At 38.5% G+C, this 26,544-nt stretch overlaps 1 protein-coding gene across 2 annotated transcripts in view; it reads left to right on the top strand.

Annotated features, from left to right (window-relative positions):
- The window catches only part of NWD2 (NACHT and WD repeat domain containing 2), a 174,902-nt gene that overhangs the window by 85,015 nt on the left and 63,343 nt on the right, over positions 1 to 26,544 (top strand). The gene's annotated exons all lie outside the window — the stretch shown is intronic.

Raw genomic sequence — 26,544 nt, 5'->3', positions numbered from 1 at the left:
TATAAAAAAACTAATGCTTTATATGAAATTGTAGATGACTGTGAGAATTGTTGTTGATTTGTGATTTTTTAAGGGACTTTTAATTATTTTGAATGAGGAAAAACTACTGGCTTTTCTGTGTCTATTTAAAACCTTTCAACTGTCTCCTTGCCCTCAATGTGTGAGAACAAAACCTTCAGCTTTCCATAAGAAGCACTGCAAATTAACGGTGAATAATTTGAAGTGGTAATCGAAGGGATGACTGGGGTTTGACAACCATTGCCGCAACACCTTGTGATCAGCAGGAAGGATGACTGTGTCAGCATAGAGTCCCTACCCTGGAACCCATGTTCCATCATAGTGTATCCATGTCTTGACACTAGGGTTTTTGGTAATTTTGTAACACACTGACTGAAACATTGTTAAAGTAAACCAATATGTGAGGTCAAGTCCACCAATAGAAAAGGTAGAAAAAAAATGTATCTTTGGAGTGATTTTCAGCTAGGTGTTCATTAAAAGCTACAAATTAATAAATTTTTCAAGTGAAACATTGTTTTTGAAAGAATATCCACTTTTCTATCTAAATGCAGTGATAGTAAGAAAAGTAGGTCATTCTATAGCAGGTGATTGTGTAACATCACTGACTTAATTTAGCTTAAGAAAGAACCTTACCCTGAATCCAAAAAGATTCTAGCAATGGATAAGGAAGTTGCTCCTCTCAACACAGGATGTTCTGAGGCTGATAGATGAGTGTTAAAATTACTAGTGAATGCTTCGAAGAAATTATCATACCATTAAAAGCTAAGTTGGCTTAATGTAGCAACAAGAGTTTTTCATATTTATTTATCTATTTATATTCAGCTCCACCTAGGATTAGGAAGACAGATGCTATCAGAAATCTGACCAGTTGATAGGGAAGTTCTTACTGAGGATAATAAAGTGCATAAAAGCTCTGTAACATTTTTAGTATCAGTATATGAATTATTCACTTATTTGCCAACTACTTATTAAATGCTGCGCCAGGAATTGCACTTAGTGCTGGGGATATGGTAGGTTGACCCATACAAAATGGTTATTTTGTGTGCCACTTAGGACTTAACCTTAGATTTGAATTAAGAAGATAAAACCCCTGCCCTTTAGAGCTAGTTCGCATTCTTCGGTAGGGTCAAGGGGAGAGGGCAGGCAAAAATGAAGGAAATAAGCAAAGTCACAAGTAGCATGGAGAAGAATACAAAAAAAGAGGGAGAAGAGGGAACACCCATGAGGGGAGAGAGTTGTTATTTTCAGTAGAGTAGTTGGAGAAGGCCTTACTGATAAGGTAAGGAATATCCATGAGGGGAGCTAAGAAGAGGGATAAGAAAGGACCAGGTAGATTTCCAGATCAGAACATTCCGGAGAGAGGAGTTGGGACCATGGTTGGCATGTACAGGAAACAGTAGGAGCAAGAGGGGCGAAGAGGCCGTAGATTTTGATTTCAATGACCTGAGAAGCCAGAGTGTTTTGAGCAGAGGACTGAAGTGATCTGATGTATTTTAAGGCCTACCATGGTCTCCAGGTATAGGTTAAAGGGCAGAACATGGAGCCTCCTCAGAATGCTAATAACGTTGGAAGCCCAACAAAAACACATGGCTTGGAGGGTTGAAGAATGGGCATGTAAAAACTGTGTCCTAGAGTCTGTACAGAACAGAAAGTCCTGAAAGCCATGTTAGATATCTGAGGTTCTATGGCAGGGGAATTAAGACTTTTTCTGTGGATCTTCAGAGGACAGAACAGGGCCCAACAGATGGAAAGTACATGGAAACAGGCTCAGCACTAGGTGAAGAAATTGGAAGATACAGCATTCACTGCTTTTGAGATCACAGATCCCTGGGTTCTGACATTTCATAGCTGCGTGACAGTGGAGGAGTTTCTTTATTACCCTAAGTCTCAGTCTCTTGATCTGTGAACTAAAGATGATGATGATAGTCATCTAGCTCCCGGGGTCATTCTGAAGATGAAATAAAACTCCAGAGCACTTTTGCAGAGTCTCACCTACACAGTCCACAGTAAGTATTAGTTTTGAAGGATAACAGTGATGACAGGTAACAGCTATCTAAAGATGAAATCACCTGGCCCAAATTATAATGGGTGCATCACCAAGAAAGTTGTCATCAAAGGAGAGAATACAAAGCAGTCTGGTAGAGGTATAGCAGAAGAGATTCAGACTGTGGAAGACAAGTGAGACCGGGTTCCCTGATGCTTGGAAAGCCAGATTTGGGAGGTGTGGCCTGGGGAGTCACAGTTGTAATGCCCTCCACAGCTCTATCCTGATCCAGCCTCAAAAATTCAGGAATGAGAGAGACATTCTCCCTCATTTTATCCCCCTGGGGCATGTCCTACTGAAACTAACAAAAATGAGTCATAGCCATTAATTCTAAAATGTATTGGTAAGGGAGTGAGTAAAGACTGAAGATTTCAGCAGATTCTGAGAGTAAAGGTTAAATACTAGAACATCAGGGACAACCTCACTAAGTGTAAACAAATGATTTATCCCTCCGCCTGCTCCCTAAAACATGTGAAACCCAGGGCAACCATGTCTTCTGTGGAGACAGCTAGGATTCTTCACCCCAGTGATCCTAAATCAGGCAAGACTTACCTCACAGCTTATGGGAAATGGTACCTCTTTTCCAGCCTTTTTGCTTGTAACTATGGCAGCAGCAGGTGTCTAGGTGTCCCTTCTGAGTTCCACTTTCCTCGCCCGGTGCTCCATTGTGGTACTTCTAGAAGTTGTGATGACCCCTGTGGATGCAAAGCGTGGCATATTATTTTCCCTAATGCTAACATTTTTGGCAAGGAAATTCACTACTGCTGAATGAAAGTTTTTATATTTTCAAAGGCTTTACAAGTATTAACTCTACATTAGGTACAAATGAATTAAGTACCCAGAGAACTGAGGCCCAGAGGGAACTTGGATTTAAATATTACATGTGCTTGGCTCTTTCCAACTTCCTTTCCTACAAGTTGTGCTTTGGGATATGGCCCAAGGCCCTGGCATCACACGGGCTATGCCCACCCATCCAGGATTGCTGTCTCATACAGCTCTCTGTGCACTGGTCTTTGATCCCAAGGATAGAATGGAGTAAGGTGCCTATATGCAGGTCCAGTTCCACCCTCAGAGAATTAACTCAGGAGACATGTCATACTGAGAAAACAAACATCATTTTTTTATAAGTAAGGCACCCACAGTGAGGAAAAACCCAGAAGTTTTATTTCACAACCTGAATTGGAGCCCTGGTTCTGACAGAGAGGTTAACTAGCCTCACCATGCTTTAATTATCACCTCCATAAAATGGGGAAATAATATAAGTAAATGTTGAATGAATATCAGAAGTTTATAGGAACCAGATGTGATATGAGTTCTTTATAAAGGGCTACACAACCATTAGTTATCAGTATGTTGTGATTTAAATTATTTTCAAATGAAAATAAAATGATTTTACTCATAATGGACATTTCTGTGATATTGGATATTTTTCCCTTTGAAATTGATGATGATAGTCCACATATAGAAAACACTAAGACTTGATTCACACCATCAAATATTAAAGTCAAATATTAAAGGGGTTTTGAGTATGTTCTTTACAAACATTGTAAAATATAGAGAGTGTATATTCATTTGCTAGATAGGAATTTGCTGGAATTTACTTAGACCTTCACCTGCTCCCAAGGAAGGATTTTGACCAGGACTGCCCTTAACAAGAAGACAGCTTACAGTTGAGTACAGAGTCATTATCGCAGAGAACTGCCTCAGTCCCTCCCCACCAAAATATGGAAAGGTTAACAGAATCTTCCCCATCAACCTGTCCTATCCACTTAATCCATAAAAATTCCTTATGAAGTGGGAGAGGAATATTGTCTTTTGAAGAGAGAGAGTTCTCTCATCCCCGTCCCTCTTCATGATGTGTGTTTATGGAGAGGGTTTTCTTATCATTCTTCCAAATTTGGAAAACCCAAAAAGAATTGCTTGTGATATCTGAGTATTAACCCTGGACCTTAGGTGAAGTCCTGTCTCTTGGCCCAAGTTGATATAAAGCAGCCGCTCTCCTGGCTTGAATAACTGGGAGTTTGAAAAGCTTCCTTATAGAATTAGGGGAGCTGTCCCCCAAGTATGTAGGAGCCGTGGGGGATGCAGACAGCATCTCACTACATTGCCCCACTCCAGAGTGGATGATGTAGAGATTTACTGGAGGAAAGGCACTGGCAGACTACCCGAGGGGGGTCACCCCAGGCCCATGCGGGGAGCCAGTTCAAGGAGTTCTGGGTGCTACTGGAAGGTAAGAGGAGATACCAGGTAAGAGGAGATTCCAGAACTTCACATTCAAAGGGTCATTCCCTATCTCTTAGTGTCGGGACAAAGAGAATGCTGCCTGTGGTATGCTTTGTCAACTCCTAGAAGTCTCAGGAAGCCACAGCCCATACAGCATCTTCTTTAGGATACCATATATACACAGACATAATTTGTTAGCATTGGATAGAGAAGCAGCTGAGACCAAAAGAATGGGACTACTGCCATCATTCTTACCTGAGTGTAAGGGGACGCCAAACCAGACTTCCATCCCTCACCCCTGCATACACATCATCAGTGGTCCAGACGGTCCAGACAGAGAACAGAGAGCAGGACACACTCTTGCCTGCCACAGGCAGCTCCTGGCAGCTGCACTGAAGACGATGCACAAAGTGGGAAGAAGGGAACTCAGAGACATTTTCAACTGAGCTAAATTTCAAGCCAGAAATATGAAAACAGAAAGAGTTGGACCGAGAAATCTATCCATTATTGAGAAATTTTTTAACTTTTTCCACTAAGCAGGGAAGTCAAGATGAAACAAAGCAAGGTCCATAGTTGTTACTGGTAAAAATGAAACTCTTCCATATTTGTACATCCCTGAGGGACACTATTGAATGAAACCTGAAGCATAAAGATCAGTTCTTTATCACCTGTGTCCCCACTTGCCTTCAAAATTAAATTATGCTGCCTTAATGGTTCAAATTCAGTTTGGTTGAAGTGATTTTCAGTTAGGGAAAACTGTACAGTGAGAGTTCGGAAATCATTGAATTTGACAAAATGTGTTCTTATGACAGTTTAGCTTTGGAAAATATCCACATTCCAGCAGATGATTGATTTACCATTTTAGGTATACTAAATTAAACATGAAAAAATAATACAAATGCTTAGTCTTGGTGTATACTTTAATAAAATATACAGGGTTTTTATATGATTTAGTTCTCATACTTGTATGTGTATGAGATGTATTAAAATGTATTAAAAATAGAAAAACAGTCATTGATTTGAACTGGAAAATCATTTAAATTAATCTAAGTTTTTTAAGTCCTTTCTTTAAAACATTAAAGAAAAAAATTCATCTAAAACCTTAAGACTCTATAAAATTAAGCTTGTCCATTTGAAATCAACTAGCTGTCAGTAGCTCTAAAATAAGTTCCGGGGATCCCTGGATGGCGCAGCGGTTTGGCGCCTGCCTTTGGCCCGGGGCGCGATCCTGGAGACCCGGGATCGAATCCCACATCGGGCTCCCGGTGCATGGAGCCTGCTTCTCCCTCTGCCTGTGTCTCTGCCTCTCTCTCTGTGACTATCATAAAAAAATAAATAAATAAATATTTAAAAAAAATAAAATAAAATAAGTTCCAATTAGGTTCCAATGGTAAATTACCTCATCATTACCAAAGGAATGTTACAGTGGGCAAACACTGAAAATTATTATTGAAAAGACAATTATCTTGGTAGAATCCAAGAAAGCCCTTTCATTCATTTGTGCTAATTATATATATGTTTAAGCCACTGTTTTGCAGTTCATATGGTATGATATGTTTTGTGTGGTAAAAGAAATTATGGTAAAAAGAGTTATGGAGAAAGGAAAGTGAAAGAGCAATCAATCTCTGTGTAACTTGGTAAGAAAAAATGTTCTTTGAAAACTGTAATCCAAAGGACTTATGCTTCTGAGTAGAATTTCAACAACTTAAAAAACTATAAACATTCTATTTATAGAGAAATAATAGAGCTATGAAGACATAGATGATTAGGCAAGCTAATTTCCAGAGAGAAAAGCCCTTTCTTGGTGAGCTGGCTTTATACATGGAGGAGCCCCAAAGTCTCAGCAGTCTTCTCCATGAGACACGTGCTGATCAGTGGGTAGGTAGGATGGAAAAGCAGTGGGAAGTCTTCTTCCACAATCTCTTGGTGTTTAGAAGACAGAGTGCACTAAAACCTAACATGATTATTCAAACTGTGCCACTGACACATTTTAATTCAACTAAAACTACAACCTAGGTGTTACCCAATTCAAATACTGATGAAACTAATTCATTAGCCTCTTATCCTGCCAGTCTAACATAAGAAGAGGGACCTATAAATATCAGTTCTTATAAATACAATGCCCAGACAAAAATAGACACATAGATAAATGGAATAGAGAACCCAAAAATAAACCACACTTATATAGTCAATTAATCTATGACAAAGGAGCCAAGAATATACAATGGGGAAATGATGGTCTCTTCAACAAATGGTGCCTGGAAAACTGAACAGTCTTCTTTACACCATACACAAAAACATCAAAATGGATTAAAGACCTACGGTGAGGCCTGAAACCCTAAAACTCCTAGAAGAAACATAGGCAGTAATCTTTTGGACATCAAACTTAGCAAAATTTTTCTAGATATGTCCCCTCAGGCAAGGAAAACAAAATCAAAAATAAACTGTTGATACTATACCAAAATAAAAAGGTTTTGTACAGCAAAGGAAATGATCAACAAAACAAGATGACCAAGATGATAGAGTTGGCAAGCAAAAGCAAATAACTATTTGAAATATTAATGAAAATAGAGAAAAAGATAGGTAAAATAAATGAGAAGATAGATAATTTCAACAAAGAAATGGAATCTATAAAAATACAAAAGAATCGGATATTTTAGAATTAAAATATACAGTATCTGAAAGTTAAAACTTAATTGATAGGCTTAATAGTAGACTCAATACAGTAGATGACTAGATTAGTGAACCCAAAGGGATGTCAATAAAAAAATATCCAAATTGGGGGTGCCTGCAATGGCTCAGTCAGTTAAGTGTCTGCCTTCAGCTCAGGTCATGATCTCAGGGTCCTGGCATCAAGCCCCATGTCTGGCTCCCTGCTCAGCAGGGAGTGTACTCCCTCTCTCTGCCTCTGCCCCTCCACCCAACTTGTGTTCTCTCTTGCTCGCTCGCTCTCAAGTAAAATCAAAAAAAAAAAAAATCCAAATTGAAGCACAGATTTTCTTTAAAGAGTAGGGAAGACAGAATGAAGTAGAAGCAATAGGTGAGGCACAAATCATCTCACATAAGTATAATTGGAGTTCCAGAAAAAGAAACAGGACATGAAAGAAATAACAAGTGAGAATTTTCCAAAAACTATTTGAAGACATCAACTCGCACAGGTTCAAGGAGTCAGTAAACCCCAAGCAAAACAATTGCACCTGAGCACTTTGCAGTAAGCTACTTAAAAGCAAAAATTAAAAAAAAAAAAAACCTTAAAGCCCATCAGAGAATTGTCAAAAGAAAATGAAATGACATCTTTAAGGAGCTAAAAGAAAAAAACAGCCAAGTTAGATTGGTCTACCTAGTGGAAGTATCCTGCAAAAGCAAAACTGAAACAAAGATGTTTCCAGACAAAAACAGAAAGACTTTGTCATCAGCTCATCCACATTTGAAGAAAAACTAGAAGATGGCTTTCAAAAGCCTTAGAGAAAATGACCACAGAGAGAAAATTGAATACATAAGAAGAAATCAAGAGCACTGAAAAGGATAAGGTGAAAGGCTATTGAGTGTTAAGCAACAGTAATAATGCTGTGTAGAGACTGTAACTTATAAGGAAGGAGAGGTAAGACCAAAATTTTTGCTCAAAGGGCAAAAGGGACAAATGTAGTCTAACCACTTTTGAAGGTGGTCTTGCATTATTTGGGAAGTGATAAAATGTGTTTGATAAAAGTAAAAATGAAAGTTGATCTGTAATAAGTCAAGGATGAATATTATACCTATATGTACCAGAACCACTACATAAGGATGCAAAATGATATACAAATTCCATGTAAGGAAATCAATAGAATAACTCCTTTAAAAGAAGACTGGAAAAGAAGAATAAAGGATGGGTACAATAAACAGAAAGATGATAGCCTTCAACCCAACTATTTCATTAAATGTAAACAGACTAAACACTCCAAATAAAATACAATTCAAATATGTGCTGTGCACTAACCAAAAGAAAGTTTTATCAATACCACACAGTAAGCTTTAAGCTAAGAAGATAAAGGAACATTTCATAATGATAAAAAGTACAACTCATTGAGAAGATATAATAGGGGTGGCTAAGTCAGTGAGGCATCTAACTCTTGATTTCAGCTCAGATCATGATGTCAGGGTTGTGGAATTAAGCCCCACATCAGGCTCCATGTCAGGTTCTCTCTTCCTCTCCCTCTGCCCCTCCCTCCACACTCATGCTCTCGCTCACTCAGAAAAAACAAAAGCTATAATATTCCTATATTTATAACCATCTAATAACATGGCTTCAAAATACAGGCACACCTCAAAGACATTGAGGGTTTCATTCAAAACCACCTCAGTAAAGTGAATATCGCAATAAAGTGAATCAAATGAATTCTCTGGTTTCCCAGTGCATATAAAAGTTATGTTTACACTGTATTGTAATCTATTTTTTATAAATTTATTTTTATTGGTGTTCAATTTGCCAACATATAGAATAACACCCAGTGCTCATCCCATCAAGTGCCCCCCTCAGTGCCCATCACCCAGTCACCCCCACCACCCCCCCGCCCACCTCCCCTTCCACCACCTCTAGTTCGTTTCCCAGAGTTAGGAGTCTCTCATGTTGTCTCCCTTTCTGATATTTCCCACTCATTTTTCCCCTTTCCCCTTTATTCTGTTTCACTATTATTTATATTCCCCAAATGAATGAGACCATATAATGTTTGTCTTTCTCCGATTGACTTACTTCACTCAGCATAATACCCTCCAGTTCCATCCACGTCAAACAAATGGTGGGTATTTGTCATTTCTAATAGCTGAGTAATATTCCATTGTATACATAGACCACATCTTCTTTATCCATTCATCTTTCAATGGACACCGAGGCTCCTTCCACAGTTCAGCTGCTGTGGACATTGCTGCTAGGAACATCGGGGTGCAGGTGTCCCAGCGTTTCACTGTATCTGTATCTTTGGGGTAAATCCCCAGCAGGGCAATTGCTGGGTCGTAGGGCAGGTCTATTTTTAACTCTTGGAGGGACCTCCACACAGTTTTCCAGAGTGGCTGCACCAGTTCACATTCCCACCAACAGTGCAAGAGGGTTCCCCTTTCTCCATATCCTCTCCAACATTTGTGGTTTCCTGCCTTGTTAATGTTCCCCATTCTCACTGGTGTGAGGTGGTATCTCATTGTGGTTTTGATTTGTATTTCCCCTGATGGCGAGTGATGCGGAGCATTTCCTCATGTGCTTGTTGGCCATGTCTATGTCTTCCTCTGTGAGATTTCTGTTCATGTCTTTTGCCCATTTCATGATTGGATTGTTTGTTTCTTTGCTGTTGAGTTTAAGAAGTTCTTTATAGATCTTGAAAACTAGCAAGATAGGTCTGATAGGTCATTTGCAAATATCTTCTCCCATTCTGTAGGTTGTCTTTGAGTTTCGTTGACTGTTTCTTTTGCTGTGCAAAAGCTTCTTATTGTGATCTATTAATAATGGCATTCAATCTAAAAAAACCCACAATGTATTAACTTAAAAAAATTTTATTGCTAAAAAATGCTAACCAAAATCTGAGCTTTCACCAAGTCATAACCTTTTTGCTGGTACTGTTTGATAGCATTTTACACCAGTACAACTTGTTGAAAATTGGAGCTAATAGGGATGCCTGGGTGGCTCAGCAGTTGAGCATCTGCCTTTGGCTCAGGGAATGATCCTGGAGTCCCGGTATCAAGTCCTACATCGGGCTCCCTGCATGGAGCCTGCTTCTCCCTCTGCCTGTGTCTCTGCCTCTCTCTCTCTCTTTGTCTGTCTCTCATGAATACATAAAATCTTTAAAAAAAAATGGAGTTAATCCTCTCAAATCCTGCCAGTGCTTCACCAACTTACTTTATGCCCTATTCTAAACCTTTTGTTGTCATTTCAGTAATCTTCACAGAATCTTCACCAGACATAGATCCCATCTCAGGAAACTACCTTTTTTGCCCATCTATAAGAAGCAACTTGTCATCTGTTCAAGTTTTATCATGGGCTTAAAGCACTTCAGTTCTATCTTCTTCAGGCTCTAACTCTGTATTTCTTGCTCTTTCCACCACATCTGTAGTGACTTCCTCCACTGAAGTCTTGAACCCCTCAAAGTCATCCATGAGGATTGGAATCACTTCTTCCAAATTCCTGTTAGTGTTCTTTTATTTATATATACACTTATATTTCATTTTTTCCATGAATCACAAATATTCTTAGTGGCACCTAGAACCATGAATCCTTTCCAGAAAGCTTTCAATTTACTTTACCAGACCCACCAGAAGAATCACTGTCTATTCCACCTACAGCTTTATAAAATGTATTTCTTTAATAAGACTTGAAAGTTGAAATGACCCCTTGATCCACAGGCTGCAGAATGCTTGTGTTAGCAGGCAGGAAAATCACATTAATCTCATTGTCCACCTCCATCAGAGCTCTTGGGTGACCAGGTGGATGATCAGTGAACAGTCAAATTTTCAAAGAAATCTTTCTGAGCAATAGGTCTTAATGGTGGGCTTATTCAGTAAACCATGTTGTTAACTGATGTGCTGTCATCCAGGCTTGGTTGTTCCATTGACAGAACACAGGCAGAATATATTTAGCACAATCCTTGAGGGCCCTAGGATTTTTGAAATGGTAAATGAGCACTGGCCTCAACTTCAAGTCACCAGCTCTATTAGCCCCTAACAAGAGAATGAGCCTGTCCTTTCTCTGAAGCCAGCCACTAACTTCTCTCTAGCTATGAAAGGGCCAGATGGCATCTTCTTCCAAGAGACACTGTTTTGTCTACACTGAAGATCTGCTTTAGTGTAGCCACCCTTGTTAATTATCTTGCCCCGATCTTCTGGGTAACTTGCTAGAGCTTGTACATGAGCACATGCTTCTTCACCTTGTACTCTCCCGTTACAGAGATGGCTCTCTCCCTAAACCTCATGAACCACCCTCTGCTTAGCTTCAGATTTTCCTTCTGAGCTGCTTCACCTCTCTCAGCCTTCGCAGAATCGAAGAGACTTAGGGCCTTGCACTGGATTGGGCTCTGGGTTGGGGGAATGCTGTGGCCAGTGTGATCTTCTATCCAGAGAGGCATTCTCCCTGTCAGCAATAAGTCTTACCATTTTTTATCACTCATGTGTTCACTCAGGTAGCACCTTTACTTTCCTTCCAGAACTTTTTTCCTTTGTATTCACCATTTGACTAGCTGGTCCAAGAGGCCTAGCTTTTGGCATGCATCCCTCACTAAGCTTAATCATTAGCTTTTGATTTAAAGTGAGAGACGTGTGACTCGCTCTTTTTCACTTGAACACCTGGAGGCCACGGCAAAGATATTAATCAGCCTCATTTAAATATTATCGTGTCTCAGAGAATAGGGAGACCCAAGCACAGGGAGGGACAGAGAACGGCCTATTGGTAGAGCAATTGGAAGACACACAACACTTACCAACTGAATTAACTGTCCTCGATGGGTAGGGTTTGTGCCCCCCCCCCAAAACAATTAGAGTAGTAAGATCACAGATCATCTTAACAAATACAGTAATGAAAAATTTTGAAATATTTCAAGAACTAACCAAAATGTGACACAGAGTCACAAAAAGCGAGCAAATGCCATTAGAAAAGTGTGCCAAGAGACTTGTTTGATGCAGGGTTGCCCTAAACCTTCAATTTATAGAAAACACAATTTTCTGCAAAGTGTGATATGGTAAGGTATGCCTGTATAGAAAGAAAAGCTTGACAGAACTGAAAGATAAATAGTTGGAGACTCTTATAAACTCCTTTTGGGGATTTGAGTTAACGAGCAAGAAACAATCAGTAAGTACATGGATCTGACAGATAGGACCCACAATGACCTAACTGACATTTATATTGTAGTTGTTACAACCAATAACTACAGAATATAGCTCTTTTCAGTTACAGATAGAATATTTGCTAAAGGATAATGTGTGATTTGTCCACATGGCAGGTAATAACACAAGTCAACAAATTTCCAAGGATTGAAATTATAGTAAATGTGGGCCCTGACCTCAGTGGAATTAAAAATAAAAATAATAAATCACCACAAGATAAAGATAACTGCAGAAACTCCAAATATGTGGAATTTAAGCAGCAGAGTTCTAAATAACCATGGGTGAAAGAAGATATATCACAAGGGAAATTTTAAAATATTCTTAACCAACTAAAATGAGAACAACATATCTAAATGTGCTTGGTTCAGCTAAAGCAGTGCTTTAGGAGGAAATGCATAGTTTCCAACGTGTATATTAGAAAAGAAGAGCGTTTGGCAATTAATGACTTAATTGTCCATCACAAAGAAGCTTGAAAAAAGGAAAATTAAACCTGAGGAAATTAAAAAAAAAAAGAAAAAGGGAGGTACACTCATCAGAATGCAGCAACTTTCAATGCAAAGATTCTCAGTACCATTTGCACCTCTAAAGATGAAAGGATGATGAGATTCCAGAACTGGAAAGAGCCTTGTGATCATCACATAGGTAAGGGTAAAAAAAAAAAAAAAAAAAAAAATCCTATGTTTTAAACACAGGTAGAAATTGAGACCCAAAGAAATGAAGGCATCCAGTATTATCCTGAGCTCCTAAAATATGCCAGGTTCTGTGCTGAGCACTATACTATTTCTTATCCTAACCTGTTGTTACTGTTGGTTTTCCAGCTCTGAGGCAGAAGCCATTTCTTTAAGTTGCCTGAAGTCTTGAGACTAGTAAGAGATGGAGCCAGGATTCCAACCCGGGTCTCCAATTCCAAAGCCCATACATACACCCGTGCTCTTCCTACAAGACCCTAAATGGTTACCTGGCAGCCCTTTCTCCCAGTATATTTCTTCTCAAGCTGTAAAAGCCCAGGAATTGGAGGCGCCTGCATGGCTCAGTCAGTTAAGGTGCCTGACTCTTGGTTTTGGCTCAGGTCTTGATCTAAGGGTCATGGGATCGAGCCCTGTGTGGGCTCTGGGCTCAGCGCAGAGTCTGCATGGATTCTCTCTCCCTCTGTCTCTGCTCCTCCTCACCTCTCCTCTCTAAAAAAAAAATAATAATAAATCTTTAAGGAACAAAAATAACACAGGAATTGTACTATAATGCTCTGTTTAAGTTTTGTGGGGTTCTTTTACACACGGTTGAATGAGTTAGATAAAATAATCATTGGTCTAGTGTGCACTATGCTTTTCTCCAGTGGGGAATGTAGCTATTTTGCCCAAGGCTTTATTAAAGGTGCTTAAGCTAACCATGAAATTCTGTAATAAACTTTGACTTTTTAATCTAATTTCCCTGGACAGAGGAACTTGAAGCTGCCAAAATCTGTGTTTGCAAATGCCATACATGCAAATTGTGAAAACAGCATAAAGATTTCTTAGATTTTTTTTTTCTGCCTTACACCTACCCAGTATCTATTTACTCACAGTGCAAGATCCAGGTCTGCTGTACCAAACCAACCTATAGCCCTCATGCAGCTCTGGAAGTGCACAGAGTTGCTCAATAAAATAAAACAACAAACCTCCTGGACTACCTGTCATGTGTAAGACTCTATGCTAAGTTCTCTAATGAATATCTGAATGTTCTGTGCTCAGAGATACAAAAAATAAAGAATAGACTGTCAGTGTCTATTGACACTAAGCCACAACTAAACAGAGAAGCAGATGTGTATGCAGGTGAACATGATCCGGTTTGACAAATGCATCAACATAGTGCTAGACAAGTAGTATGGGAGCAAAAGGGAGAAAATGACTTGTTCTGACTCTGTAGTCAGAAAAAGCCTGCAAAGGAAGTGATATTAGCACAGAATCCAGAAGGACTAAGAGCCTTCCATCTCTAGATCTAGTGCAGGGAATGTGAGGGTGCCGTAATTATCCAGAGACCCAACAGTTCCTGAATGTAGTTAGAATACAGGCATCATGACAGAGCATGGAGGAATGTGAGGCAAGAAATGGAGTTTGAGGCCAGGCCTTATGAGTAAGTCTCAGCTTATGCTTGTTCGCCGTGAGGGGGACCTTCTCTTCAGATAGCTGACTCTGGAGGTAGTGTTGTGAAGAAGCTAGAGACCGCGGAGCCCAGCTCATGTCATGCAGGTGACATTATCCAGGTAAAAGACTATCTGGTGTGGTAAGAGGGAAAATAGAGAGGTGGGCATAGATTAGAGGCATTTAAGTAGTAGAACTGATATCAGGATGCCTGGGTGGCTCAATTGGTTAACATCGGACTCTTGATTTTGGCTCAGGTCGTGATTTTAGGGTTATGAGATTGAGCCTCGAGTCAGGCTCCACAGTCAGCACAAGTCTGCTTGAGATTCCCTCTCCTTCTGCCTACACCTCCCCCCACCACCATCCCCTGCTTGTGCACACTCTTTCTGTCTTAGAAAAAAAAAGAATAGAGTTGATGTTGACTGTTTAAATGGGGGGCGGGGAGTGAAGAAGGAGGATGCATACGCTAATACCTAGGGCTTATGCTAATACTCAGGGCTCTTCCATCCATTCCACCATCATAGACCCTTAAATTACACACAGAAACACATCATAGAATAACCTATGCAATCCAACTTTACGAATTGTTTGCTGAATATAAAATCTATATTAACCAGCAAGAGTGTATAATATTTGTTAAATCGCAGTCTGTTTTCTTCCTGATTCTTTTCTATCTTAGACAATATGTGAGGGGAGTAAAACCAGTAAGCAAAAATGAATAAGGAGCATGTTGAGTCACAAAATCAGTGTAGACCATCAGAATTCTATGAACACTTCTAGTATTGGTTTTTACCTTTCTTCTCTCAAGTATCAGGAAAGGAGCAATTTTTTGAGCATCTATTATGGGTCAAATGCAAAGAAAACTCTGGCAGTGGAAGTCAAAGCAGGTGCTCTCCTAGCTTGGAAATATGCACAAACATGGGACAGCCCTGTGGCACCTCTCTGTTCTATGGCCCCTTCTTTGTCCTCAGCTGTCCACAGCAGCCCCTGCAATACCAGGAGGTCCTTCCCTTCTTCCTGTTCTTTCTCTTCTTTCTCTAGCACCTGAGGTGCTGGGGGAAGTGCAGGTGTGGTTATAGAAACATCACTGCTCCTCCTTCCCTTCCTGCTTTGCTATAATATGTTGAAAAACCATCTTCACAGCCATTCTGCATAACAACTGAATGGCTTGAGGCAATTTAAATATTTCAGTATTTTTATTTATTTACATACATTTCTGATTATGGATGAGGTATGGCTTTAACTTTTCATATTAACTTGGAGAGAAAGAATCTCTGCTTATTTTTACTTAGTTTAGCATTTACACATTATCTGTATAAAAAAAGGCATGTGAATGCTTGAGGTTTTCCAAACCTGTCATTAAGTTCAGAGTTTCTTTTTTTTTATTTAAGATTTTATTTATTTATTCACTAGAGACACAGAGAGACAGAGACATAAGCAGAGGGAGAAGCAGGCTCCCTGTGGGGAACCGTATGCGGGACTCGATCCCAGGACCTGAGCCAAAGGCAGATGCTCAACCACTGAGCCACCCAGGTGCCCCAAGTTCAGAGTTTCTGAACTAGAGTCCAATACTCATATACCACCATCAATATTATACATAATTTAAAAGTTATCTTTTCATGCTGTGAATTAACCATGGTGCTTTTTTTAACTATAGAAATATTTTCTTGCCCAAACATGGGTGTGGGCTTGTGGATTTTTACCTGGCTTTGTAAGAGGCAGCTGAGTAAGCATTTGGAAGAGGCTTTGAATTGAACTATATCCCTGAGAAAATGGATATTAATTGGTCTCCAACTTGAACCAGTTATAATTACAGAGATGACTCTGACTAACCAAAGGGAAGTGATTGCATCTTAATTGCCTACAACAGACTCAATGAAGTACTAGACTCAACTTTTTCCAAAATGGAGAAGTATAAAAAGAATCTGTCTATATTAGTCATTATATCCATTTCTATACTTTATTTCTTCAAGACAGGAATAATAATGAGACTAGAGCTTAATTATAAAATGTTCAGCCCAGCCTTAATTTTTAGTAGATTTATAACTGTGGTTCTGTTTGTTTGGGTTATTGCTAGTAAAAAAAAAAAAAAAAAAAGATTCTATTTATTGATGAGAGAGAGAGCACAAGCCACCAGGGGAGGGGCAGAGTCAGGATCATGACCTGAGCCAAAAGCAGAGGCTTAATGGACTGAGCCTCCCAGGCACCCCTAGATTTGAAACTGTGTTGTCTAGTGTGAACACACCTACAGATTTAAGTGGTATTTGGTTTTTAGTCTGCCTATAGGAACCTGTACAGTGTAAGTAAGATGAGGGTCTTGCTACCAACACGGACCCCCATACGTTCTTTTACTTTCTTATTAGTCATAATCACTGTGTTTTCTATTTCCTCGGAATAGATGGCCAAAATAGTTTCTTTAAGAAAGTTTAAGACGGAAAGCTTTTGCCATTAATTTTTATCAATGCTATTATAATGATCTCTGCTTTTATCCTAATTAAATGTGTTGAAGTTTCTCAGGAAATTAGGCAAGAGGCTTCCCTTTTCTCACTTTATTGTGTATAATCAATAATTATGGTTGACACAGACTGGCTTGTGTTTACTAGAGGGTACCAGGTGTCTCTCACCTAGTTCTCCTTTTTTAGCATTACAAACCAATCAACTGAATTTATGTTCCATCTTTTTGTTCCCCTGGAGAAAACCTTAAAATATGTACTGATATTCTATCTCCATTTGCCCCATAGTGCGGAATAATTTTTCCTTTCTCAAAAGTTTTTGTAATGCAAAGAAATGAATTCTTACAATGGAAAACTTTTTGTATTTTTAACAATGGCTTTCTAGAATGAAGCAGAACCGTATTCATGGTAATAACAAAGTGTGAGGACAAAAATGCAGTAAGTTTTAGGGAGTCAAAAAGTCATTTCTACTTAAAATATTTTTTTTAGTAAGAAAATTAATAGTTCATAGTATATTGAAAATATATACAGTGAAATCACTTCACATCATTGTTAGGTGCAATTAAACTAAGTTTTATCTTAATCTTAATAATAGTACATTTAATAACTATTTAGGTCTTATCTTACTACCTAATTATCTCTACCTCAACACTTATTTAAACTAAGCACACATCTTTTAAAAATGTCCAGATCATATTTAGAGACTTTTGAACCTATGTAAACATGTAAACATTAGCAGGACACTTACTCAGGCTGTACTGGGAGTAGAGTATGAGGATTAATTCACTTTCTCTTCCCAGTAATTTATGAGGAAGTTGCCATTGTTACATCCACCGTACAGATGGATGTACGGGGCTGAAAGGCTCCCTGGCCTGCAAGCATGCACTGCTAGTTAAGCAACGATGCAGGACACAGGCTCACTTGGTCTGGTCTGGGCTTTACACAGGAGCCACTCTACAGTCTTGCTCCTCAGTTTGTGTTTACTCAGCTTTTGTTTCCCCTGAATTAAGATGTGTTCATTCCAACCTACAAAGTCCTCTTTATCCATGTGTCTCAAATTCTCAAATTCCCCTTGGAGCATAGTCATCTACTAGTGACACCTTTTCTGTATGCCTATAGCTCATCTGTATCAAGGTTAAGGAAGAGTATTCGCTACTTGTACCCTTCTCAGCATCCCACTCCATACTTCTCCTTCTATTTTAAGGCGCATTCATGTGCCATTGTGCTGTGCAGCACAGAAAGCTCATCGTTTCTAAGTGTGATTAGTCTGCATTTCTTTATTTCCCATAGAAGCCATCATCCCGCCAATCCTTAGCAAGAAAATGAATGAAAGCATGCAGACTTACATCATGAATTCTGTCCGGCTGTCCCAGCTATACAGTGAACTAGAATGAAGTAGGCCAGAAGGCAAAGATAAAAAGGCTGAAACCTAGAGGGAATCAAGGAGGAAATTCAATGAGTTAGAAGACATATAGAGCTAAGTAAAGAATCATAAAATGTGGATAATAAATAACGATAGTAGCAAACATTTACTTGGCATTATTTATGTGGTTATATATAGTAGTTTGTGTAACCTCATGATAGCAGTAATAAGGTAGGTGCTATTATCCTCATTATAAAGATAAGGAAATAAGCATACAGAGTTGGGATGTGACTCTGAGGTTCATAGTCTTAATTGCTCTAAACATGTCTCCTGCCACTTGGTAGATCCTTCATTCTGACCTCACCATCTTCCCTTTAGCATCAAAATCCAGGATGCATTTACAGCTTTCCAGAAAGGTCATCACAGTTCAGTGAGCAAAAATTCAAGAACTGCAAATCGTTATCAACAAGGAACATTCTAGGGATGCCTGGGTGGCTCAGTAGGCGTCTGCCTTTGGCTCAGGTCATGATCCCAGGGTCCTGGGATCAAGTCCCACATCAGGCTCCCTGAAGGGAGCCTGCTTCTCCCTCTGCCTATGTCTCTGTGTGTGTGTCTCTCTCTCATGAATAAATAAATAAAATCTTTAAAAAAAAACAACAAGAACAACAAAAAACATGGAACGTGTTAGAGTTTTGGTAGCTTATTGTAATTAGGCATAGATATTCCCAATAAAGCAGTTGCTGGTTGGAAATACCTTAGTAGCACTGCATCCTGAGAATTTTAAATATTCATGTACCCCATCACTGAAGACACTTAGAGAATAAGCAACAATGGTAGGTAGAAGATCAGCTCAATCTGCTAAATGCCTATTAGACACCAGTTTCTGAATTAGGAGAGAGGTCTTCAATGTGTCCTCCAGCAACAGATAGAGAGGAAGAATTGACCAACACTCAAAAACAAGAAAAAGAGAGCAAGCCATATTCAACATCAAGTTTGGGGGAAAAAGCTTTTTTGAAAAAGATCATATGGACTCGGAAAAAGGTAATATATTTGAAAATGATTTTCTCCAGGAAACAAGCCTAGAAAATATATTGGCATCCCAGTAGCTTGCCAAGCACTCTCTTGAGGCTGAAAATTGTATATTTACATTATTTACAGAATAATGTAAAAAAGAAAACACAGCTAAATGGTAGAGAATGGGTGACTTGCAAGGAAAACAAAGAGTAGAATTAATGTAGTAAAAATCAAGTGCTGTTGCAGAGAATAAATATACTTTCTTGATATGCAGAAGAAAAAATGATAAGACATCCAAGGAAAAATAGCAGAGTGTGGACTCCAACCCTAGAAGTACAGGGGTTTTCAGGGAAGAAAACAGTAGGGTCAGAAACAATAATCAGAGACGTAATTGAAAGAAAAAAATCTACACAAATGATTTTGACTAGGAGTAAAGACATAGACCTTTGACAAAGCTAACAAAATAGAGCAAATACAGAAATAAAAAAGGTGTTTTAGCCACATATATAGAAATAATAATAGCAATGCTACTAATAGAGTGCTAGGAGCCATTAGTCTAAGAATTATATATATAACATTTTAAACATTCATATCATAAGAAAACTTAAAATACTATGTAAAACCCAATGCTGAAAGTTTCAAAGCTGAACAATATGAACACTTCCCTGAGAAGTATTAATTACCAAAACAGATTCAAGATGACTTGGACAAACTGGTAATTGTAAAAGAAATTGACAGTCAATCAAAGCTTAAGTTTCAAAAATAAGCTTCCCTTTGCTTCCAAAAAGTGGGGAAAAAAAGTGGTCTTACCTGTGTCTTATAAGCTTTCAAGGAACATGTTCTCGTGCAAATCATTCCATTGTGAAGACAGAAATGCAAAAGCCATCCTGTTCACTTTTCAACCAGCATAGCCATGACCCCAAACCTCAGAACATAAAAATTAATGCCCCTTATTAATTTTAATTTAGATCCAAGAATTCTTTATAAGTTACTAAATTCAAAAGTTTAGAAAAGTATCTACAAAAAGATATCATCATACTGAATTATCCAAGAAATGTAAAATTATGAGAAAGCCCATTACATTAATAAGTGAATCAATGCAAAAATGTTCATTGATGCTAAATAAAGCATTTAATAAAATTCAAGACCCATTTCTAACTAGTCATGAATTCCATAAATCCACCAATAGGAAGATTCTCCCTTTATATTTTAAGAGTATCATATATTAATAACCAGCTTTGCAGCACCTGGGTGGCTCAGTGGTTGAGCGTCGGCCTTTGGCTCAGGTCATGATCCTGGGATTCGGGTATCAAATCCTGCATCGGGCTCCCCACAGGGAGCCTGCTTCTCCCTCCGCCTATGTCTCTGCATCTCTCTGTATGTGTCTCTCATGAATAAATAAATAAAATCTTTAAAAAAAATAAATAACCAGCTTTGTGATTACTAGGAATGCCTGTTACAAAATCAATGCTTTTTGATGGGAATTTGCCAATGATTATAAAGAAAGAAAATAGAAAAGTCCCCCATAATCTCGCTGTCCAGAGATACCATTAATATTTAATATTTTTAATATGTGCCGGGCCCTATTCCAACTGTCTGCATGAGTTTTAATTATAAGTGTCTTCTGCCACAGGTATTATTTTTGTAATCCCCACTTTCCTGATGAAAAATACACACTTAGAAAAGTTGTGTACTTTACCCAGCGTTGCCAATCTAGCAGTCACGTAGTGAGGTATGAACTCCGGGAGTATTACTCTAGAATTCACTCACCTAATCCATTGCCTTATAACTGTCTCTTCAGAGACATTTTTTCCCAACATTTTATCATAAGCCTTTTTAGTGATATGTTTGAGAATTATGACATGTCTTCAGAGACATTTTTTCCCAACATTTTATCATAAGCCTTTTTAGTGATATGTTTGAGAATTATGACTTTAATAACTGTAGAATATTTTAGCATGACTGAACTGTTGTGTAATTAAAAATTAAAATTAAAAATTGCCTGTTTTTAAATATATAGGTCCTTTCTGTTTCTTATTATAAGTATTAATGCATTTAACATTTTCATATAAATTCAAACTGCTTAATTTTTTCTTTAAGGATAAACTTCAAGATGCAGAATTACTGGGCCAAAAGTCATTAATATTTGTGAACCATCATGATTTTTTGCTTGTTTTCCAGAGAAAGTTTGCAATTTTTACTCCTACCCAGAGAAGCTGAGCATACTCACCTAATCAGCTCTAAATACTACCATTCTATTTAAAGCTTTTACGAATTTGATAGGTGTAAAGGGGTTATCTTACTTTATTCCATATCTTTGGCAGCGAGTGATATTTAGAAACATGTTTTTATGTTAATTAGCTATTGGAATATTGTTTTACAATTTACTTGTTAATGCCTGCCTCAGAAAAAAGCCACACAGCTAATGGTTAGGAACAGTCATTTTTGTCAGGCTCTGGAGTAAGATGCTTTCAAGAAACAGAACATCACCCTAAAACCAATATTATACTGTATGTTAACTAACTAGATTTTAAATAAAAATTTGAAAAACATAAAAAACAATATTTGGGCATCTGGGTGGCTCAGTTAGGCACCTGACTCCTAATTTCAGCTCAGGTCATTATTTCAAGGTCATGAGATGGAGCCCTACATCCAGCTCCCGTCTCAGCACAGAGTCTGCTTAGGATTCTTTCTCTCTCTAAAATAAATAAATCTAAAAACAAAACAAAACAAAACAAAAACCAGAACATCACTCTACTAATTGTTCTTACACACAGGCTGACATGGAGAGTCATCCAGTTATTCCTGGAAATGAAATTAATCCTGATCCCACAAACCTTAATCTCACTGAACCTCACTCAGTTTCCTCATCTTTAAAGTGTCAATAATATTTCATTGGTTTATTACCAATATTAAATTATATATGCAAAGTGTTCAGTGCACAAACAGCAGCCTCCAAATGGTAGCTCTATTTAAAATAGTTTTAAAATACTGCTCTATGCTTTCATGTCACTCACTCAGAACCCTATTTATACTCATATTGGTTTTATATGTACTTATCAATACATTATGGAATCTCGGGAAGAATTTTTATCTTTGTCCTGGGTCTTCAGTGCCTAGCACAAAGTGTGATATGTATTAGGAATGCATATCTACTGTACTGAGCTGAATATAAAATTACAGTATGTCCAAAGGACATTTTGTGAATAGGTGTCATGATCCCATCTAGCTAGCCTCTAAAACGTTTTATCATTTTCCTATTGGAAAATTTTTTTAAATAGAAACACTCAGATTTAAGTTCTCAGAGTCAGTTTTTATAGTTTTACCTACTTGCTAACCACATTCTTTAGAGCAGACTCAACGATAGGCCAGTGCTGCACAGGCCACATTCAAAGACACATACAAGAGTAGAGACTGCCCCCCCCCCCCCCAATTACAGTGTGATTTGATGAACAAAGACATAGCAGTCACAGTGTGGACCTGGGCAAATGAAGAAGTGTTCACCTTCCTCTTCTTTCCATTGAAAAGAGAAATGTTTTCAGTATCTCCCAAGGTTTGGTTGAGCAAAGCACAAAAAATTAATCCCACTGTGAAGGTCTTATAAAGAACTGCAAAGGCCAACATGGTTAATTATTTTCACTTTCACCAAAGTCATTACAAAAGTTCAGAGGGGAATAACTTTTTTTTTAATTTAAATTCAATTAACCAACATACAGTTCATCATTGGTTTTAAATGTAGTGTTCAATAATTTATCAGCTGGGGAAAAACTTTTCAGAATACAATAACTTAAAGTATATTTTAGATTAGACCATCTTTTTCATAATAAAAATATAAATTCATAAACCCGATTTGGGTTATAATGAAGAAAATAAATTTTCTATGGCTCTCTATGCCCTTTATTCACCACCAACCCATCCTCCTCAACTTACAGGCCTGTTTGTTCCACATCCCTGTTAATAATCATTTTACAAAATAACAAATTTGGAGAACTTTAAATGTTCTATTATTATGTGCTTCTATACTGATGCCTGAATTGAAATAAAGGACATATACAACAATCATCTTTATTGGATAGGTTTAAGTTCAATTTTATGTATCTCAGCTTTGTCAAAGAGAAAAGTGAAACACAAGCCAAAAAATAGTAATAATGATGAGGCTCTTGGTTAAGAAGTGAGAACTGTGACAGATATCATTTAGTTCAGCTAGCTATCATTCATCTGGGATGACAATCCACAATTTCAGGAAAGTTAGAAGGGAGGTCCATTTTCCTTGCAATCGTGGCTGATGCCAGCCAGACTTGAACCTAATTTTGCCGGGATCTTGGGACAGTTCCTTGGCCTGTTAGAACAGCCATTGCCTTTCTACTGGCTCTTCTGTTTTACCTTATTTTCCTGAAATTTTTTGAGTGACCTTTGAGTCAGAGGGACTTATAATTTGGTGACTGCTATAAAAGTATTTATTTCAATAGACCCCTCCATGTGCCCTCTCCACATGTAATTCTATAAATCATTTTTCTAAAGCTGCTTTCTCTGTAATGCTGGGCTCAACAACAGATTTCTTTTAAAAATAAGCTTAAAGAATTGGTGAAGTTTTTTTGCTGAAATTCTCGCTGAAATTCACAAGGACCTATGTGTTGTTTTAAAGCTACTGAGGGAATAAACATTTGTTTTTATAGGTTTTCAATTAGAAACTATAAAGCTAGTGGAATAGTTTTATCTCCTTTGTGTTGAGGCTATAAAACCAGCTACAATTTCAATTCCCATTTTCTAACGCAAATTTCAGACTAATTGTATAAAGGAAAGCCAAAGCTTAGCAAATGCTTGGTAACATGGACTTGTCTATGTGCCCCCACCAAAAGCTGCTTTTACTCCAGTTATCTGATCACCCAATGGACAACCATAGGACAGGTCATGAATCTGCCCAGTATTTTGTTGGATTTGAAAAGGGCAGCATTTTATCATCTGTTTTGCAACGTGTTCCCAAGAATTGTGATGGACAGAGCCACTATAGTGAGTCAAACCTAATAAGAAGTAGAACAATCACCGTGTTGTACCGCTGAAACTAATACAGCATCCTGTAGTCAACTATACTCAAAAAAATACCCTCCCTCCAAAAAAAGAATAAATGCAACAGAATAATTATGGGGCAAGTTTCCATTCTTAGAACGATTTAGTCCTTCCAGTCACATGAGAACATCACAAAAGGAACCAAGGCACAGAGAAGTTGAATAGATGCCCAGGGTCACACAGGAAGAAAGGAACCCAGAATATCGAAGCTGACATCCTGGCTCCAGGGTACATTTACTCCTGTGCCATGTATTTGTGTTTCACAAAGCACGTTTAATTATGCTTTTTTTCATTTAACTCCTCATAATGGCCCCCAGGAGATATTAAGGATTTATTATTCTGCTTCTTCACTTGAATAAAGCAAGGCAAGGATCATGAAACAGAACTGACCAAGGCCACACATCAGCAAATGTGAAGTCCTCTCAATCCTAAGCCTCCTACTCTTCTCTCATTTTTTTTTCTCAAGGAACATATTCTTTCAATGGGAAAAGTAAAGTGTCCCTTATTAAGACAGATGGAGGCAGAACTGTCCGAGTTGAAGCAGAGCGACCAGGTACTTAGACCTCTCTCCTATCCCCCACCTCTTTCCGTGCCATCCCTGGAGGCCCCTAGAAGGGATCCATGGAACACAGCTGGGAACCCATTGCCTTATTCTGTGATATCTTTCAAAAAGGTAAGGACTGGTTTTGTTCTCCCCTGGAAGAACTGAAGGGTATACAGAAAAAAATTTGTTCTGGAGAGACCAGAAATTACTTGGAACAGGAATAGCATATAGGGAAAATTTTAATGGGATCAGTCAGGACTTGAACTTGGGAGCTTCAGTCTGTTCATCTGTAACGTGGGAATAAGAATTGCTGCCTTCCGTTGAGTGCCTCTAGTAGGCCAAATACTAAGCCGCCTTTTACTTAATCCTTCCAGCAAACATGAGACCTAGGTATTGTTACCCCCACTTACAGATGAAAAATTGAGATTCAAAGGGATTAGCTAGCTATCTTCCCCAAGATTACTATGCTAGAAAATTGCAGAGTTGGAAATCAAAACTACATTTGTTTGACTATGAAGCCTGTGTCCTTAGCCTATATAAGATTGGGGACATTAGGAGATAAAGCTCCTAATCTATGTCAAGCACATTTTAGGCAGCCAGTAAATGGCAAGTGTTATTTTAGAGAGACAGCATATTATTTAACAGCATAGACTTCAAACTCAGACTGTCAGGGTTCAAGTATCTGCTCTGCTATTCACATAATGTGTGACCTTGGACAACTTTTTCAATCTTTCTAAGCTTCAATTACCTCATTTATAAAATTGGAATAATAGCATCTACTACAGTTTTTGTGACAATCAAATGAGATGCTGTGTTTCTTAGCTCACAGCGTTACCCATATTGTTAAATTAATGCCAGCTATGATTATTGTAGGAACTGGTATACGCTAAGGAACCAGGACAGAAGACCCAAAAAAAGATTTTATAAGTAACCTAAAGATCTCATTTTGTTTTCACCAAAACTTTTATAAAGTGGATGCTACATTATTTCCATTTTACAAATGTTATTTTGAGAGGTTTAAATTTTTTTCTCAAATGTTTATAGCCCGTAAGCAGTGGAGTCAGAATGGGAGCCCAGGTAGGTGGGAGCCCAAGTGTCAGGGCTGTAGCAGGTTAGGAAAAAATGCCCTTGTTTTCCTTGCTTAAATGCAGTACCAGTTAAGAGGTACTTGCAGGAATCAGGCAGGTGGAAATTAAAATGTCCTCTTTCATGTGATAAAACTGTTAAAGAACATGACTTCGATTTGATGCCAGTCGTTAACTCTTTCACGAGACAGAATGACCTACCTACTGGCCAGTCTAACACCTCAACCCCCACACCCACCCCATGGAGCCTGCCCTGTGGAAGACTGGAGCCAGGTGAGGACTTGGTACAAGCAGATCCCAGAAAAAGAAGGCAAAGTCATTCGAATTCCAACCTTTCTCCCACATCACCAATCAAATAAGTGACTCCTCTCCTGGATGGATTGAGTGAGGATGGAGAAAGGCCAGTGGCGTCCCTCTAATGGAGCTCGTCCAAACAGAAACACCCTGAGTGGGGTACAGGAATCCTGAGCTGTGTTCTCTGAGCTTCATGGTTCCAACCTTTAAGTCTCTGGGTCACCCAGGTGTGGGACTACACATCTCAGGTGAGGAGATTAACATCCGTCTGGGGAGGACTGCCACCAAACATCATAAGACCTCACCCAGATCAACTGCTTCTGAGGGTTTTCTCCCTAGGAAGCTCCAAAACAGGTCAGACATATACAATTATTAAATTAATAGCAAGGCTACTCTGTACCTAAATCCAAAAGTTGGTCTATATTCTATTTCCCTTCCCAAATTATGTGCAGCCACATTGTCCAAGATAGCCCTTCAGAGATT

The sequence above is a fragment of the Canis lupus genome, chromosome 2 (genome assembly GCF_048164855.1).
Source record: "Canis lupus baileyi chromosome 2, mCanLup2.hap1, whole genome shotgun sequence".
Taxonomy (NCBI): domain Eukaryota; kingdom Metazoa; phylum Chordata; class Mammalia; order Carnivora; family Canidae; genus Canis; species Canis lupus.
Note: the sequence above shows the minus strand (reverse complement) of the source record. Positions and strands in the feature narration are given on the sequence as shown.